The sequence below is a fragment of the Peromyscus californicus genome, unplaced genomic scaffold (genome assembly GCF_007827085.1).
Source record: "Peromyscus californicus insignis strain IS unplaced genomic scaffold, ASM782708v3 Scaffold_15__1_contigs__length_86483966, whole genome shotgun sequence".
NCBI classification, from domain to species: Eukaryota; Metazoa; Chordata; class Mammalia; order Rodentia; family Cricetidae; genus Peromyscus; species Peromyscus californicus.
In genome coordinates this window covers 60,781,746-60,785,398 of record NW_026294447.1, presented here as the reverse complement: position 1 = coordinate 60,785,398, position 3,653 = coordinate 60,781,746, and positions in this window count along the sequence as shown.

Here is a 3,653-nt window from a genome sequence, read left to right as displayed (position 1 = left end):
TAGTGGCCCACTCTTTTAATCTCAGCACCTGGGAGGCAGAGACAGGTGGATCATGCTGGGGGCGGGAGGAGAGAGAGAAGAGAGGAGACTCACCCTAGTTTGTCCTGGACCGCCACACATGCCATGGCATACACCACCCCCACATACACAGAAATAAAATGTTTTTTACATACACCACAGACCCTGGCTCCCCGCGAACAGTCCCTTTGCCTCAATCTTTTGAAAATACCTGTAGTTTACTATGGTTCATGAAATTTTAGGTGTTGTCACTAAGTAAGACTTGATTTGTTTCAATTTTAACTTCTTTGTATCTTACTCCATCAACCAATTTTGGGGAGCCCAGCAAGAGACATCACTAAGGGAAAGTGAGGTGCCACTTCCTGCTTTGGCTTCGTTTGGAGGAAGGATAGATTCAGCCTGTGTAGCGATATTACGAAAGGCCGTGACTGGGTTGGAAGAGTACTTGCGTAGCATGTACAAGGCTCCTGAGTTGATCTCTGGCACCGTGCAGACTAGGAGAAAAACAGGAAGATAGGGAGTTCAAGGTCATCCTGGACTATATAGAGGGTTTGAGGTAAGCCTGGGCTATAATAAGATATGATAACAAAAAGAACGAGATGTTGAATGTAACTGAAAGGATGCATAGGGCATGTGCTGCCCCTCAGCCCCACACCTATCCCCGGTTACCCTGCCCCTCAGCTCCACACCTATCCCCGGTTACCCTGCCCCTCAGCTCCACACCTATCCCCGGTTACCCTGCCCCTCAGCTCCACACCTATCCCCGGTTACCCTGCCCCTCAGCTCCACACCTATCCCCCGTTACCCTGCCCCTCAGCTCCACACCTATCCCCGGTTACCCTGCCCCTCAGCTCCACACCTATCCCGGTTACCCTGCCCCTCAGCTCCACACCTATCCCCGGTTACCCTGCCCCTCAGCTCCACACCTATCCCCGGTTACCCTGCCCCTCAGCTCCACACCTATCCCCGGTTACCCTGCCCCTCAGCTCCACACCTATCCCCGGTTACCCTGCCCCTCAGCTCCACACCTATCCCCGGTTACCCTGCCCCTCAGCTCCACACCTATCCCCGGTTACCCTGCCCCTCAGCTTCACACCTATCCCCGGTTACCCTGCCCCTCAGCTCCACACCTATCCCGGTTACCCTGCCCCTCAGCTCCACACCTATCCCCGGTTACCCTGCCCCTCAGCTCCACACCTATCCCCGGTTACCCTGCCCCTCAGCTCCACACCTATCCCGGGTTACCCTGCCCCTCAGCTCCACACCTATCCCCGGTTACCCTGCCCCTCAGCTCCACACCTATCCCCGGTTACCCTGCCCCTCAGCTCCACACCTATCCCCGGTTACCCTGCCCCTCAGCTCCACACCTATCCCGGTTACCCTGCCCCTCAGCTTCACACCTATCCCGGTTACCCTGCCCCTCAGCTTCACACCTATCCCCAGTTACCCTGCCCCTCAGCTCCACACCTATCCCGGTTACCCTGCCCCTCAGCTCCACACCTATCCCCGGTTACCCTGCCCCTCAGCTCCACACCTATCCCCGGTTACCCTGCCCCTCAGCTCCACACCTATCCCCGGTTACCCTGCCCCTCAGCTCCACACCTATCCCTGCTTGCCCTGTCGCAAGGTTCCGGCACTCGTCCCTTGATAACTGGTAATATTCAGCAGCAGCAGAGGGCGCTAGAGGGACAATGAAGAATAAAAGCTTTTTCCACTGGGAGGCTGGCTGGTCAGGGGCACAGCTTCCCACTGCTTCCCTCAGGACTCTTTGCAACAAGTTTTCTGCCCAGCTACTGCCTGTGCATGACTCCAGCAGGAGCTAGAAGAGAGCAACAGGCGTGAAGGATTGGAAGCATTGACTTCTTCCTGGGACTGCAGCTTGGCCTCCCACAGGGCTGGTGGCCATGGCCTAGCTCTGCTATTCCTGTGGGGTTGTTGTTGTTGTTGTTATTTTGTTTTAGAGATCTCTCTCTTAAATTTAATTAATTTATATATCTATTTTTGAGACTGTCTCATCACATAGCCCAGGCTGACCTAGAAATCACTATGTATACCAGGATGGCCTTGAACTCAGAGATCTGCCTGTCTCTGACTCTCGAGTGCTGGTATTAAAGATGTGTGCTACAATGCCCGCATATTTACAGATACCTTTATTCTTCAGTAGCCAATACCTTGTTTCCAACCCCATGTCAGAACCTTACGTTAGACGTTCCCTGTCAGGTCACTGTCCTGGCACCTCTTGGTTGGCTTGAGATGGCACAAAGACCAGGAAAGCCACAGACATGAGCCACTTGTTAAGGCAGAGCCAGCCCTCTGCACAGGGAAGTGTCAGAAGAATAGCTAGAGAGACCCCAGGGGACAGCACTAGGCCTTAGAGAGGCTTGTCCTCTCCTGGGCTGGGAAACAAGGTCTGACGGAAGAGTCTGTTGGCCCTTCTTCATGACATTACCAAAAGCAGCCATCCTGTCCCACCCCTCTCTGGCCACTCAATGTCAAGTGTGTCTCATCATCCAACTTGGCTTTTTAGTTCACAACTCCCTGGATCAAGAGAGGCGTCTGGGCGGTGGTGGCACACACCTTTAATCCCAGCACTTGGGAGGCAGACACAGGAGATCTCTGTGAGTTTGAAGCCAGCCTGATCTACAAAGTGAGTTCCAGGACAACCAGGACTGTTACACAGAGAAACCCTGTCTTGAAAAAGAAAACCAAAAACACAAAGAGAGGGGTGGGGGTGGGGGTGGGGGTGGGCAGGGAGCAGAGGAAAATCATGAGCTCCAGGCCAGCCAGGGGAAGTCAATGAGTCTCAGGGTCAAAATACTGTTTTTAGAAGGGTCTGGGATGTAGCTCAGTGGTAGAGTGCTGTGGAGGACTGAGGCTCTGGGCTCCATCCCAGTACTGCAGAAAAGGAAGTGTGGCCTCATTCATGGAGCCTTGCTGAGGCTCAGCACCCAGTCCCATGGAGATCACAGGGTTGTTGATGGCAGCTGTGATCCCGGTTACACGGAACTTTGGGGAACTAGGCAGGGGAAGACATCTTGTTCGTGAAAGGAATGCGCACAGCTGTAGTCAAGATGGGCTGTGGTAAACCAGCAGGAGAGATGGTCACAGAGCACTCCAGCGCCTCCTCTCATAAAACAGCCTCTTTCTCCAACTCTTGCATGTGGACTTGATCATGTGGCCCGGGGACATCAACAGATGTGACTCCAGCAGGAACTAGAAGAGCACAATAGGCTTGCTCTTTCTTGCCATGAATGAAATCATCCTGCTATCATGTGTCCAGGCCAGGCCAGCCTCCCAGGGATGAGACCGCTCATCAGCTCCAGGACCCGCTGAGGCACCTGGCTACAGGAGGTCCAGCCTCTAGGTGCATGCAATCCCACACGTCTTCCAACACTCCTCCACCCCACAGGAGGGTGCCCCACTAAAGCAGGTCTTGGCTGCCAATGCCCCTGCCTCCTCCTGATAGTTGGCCTACAATAACAACTGCTGTCTATACAGGAGAGGGACTCTGTCTCACACAGACCTTAACATAGGTTTAGTGTCTGCACTACCCCCCACCAGGCTCAGACTCAGGGGACTGGGACCCCAGAGATTCATCATTCTCAGGGGTGACTCCAGAGTACAGCAAGACTAGT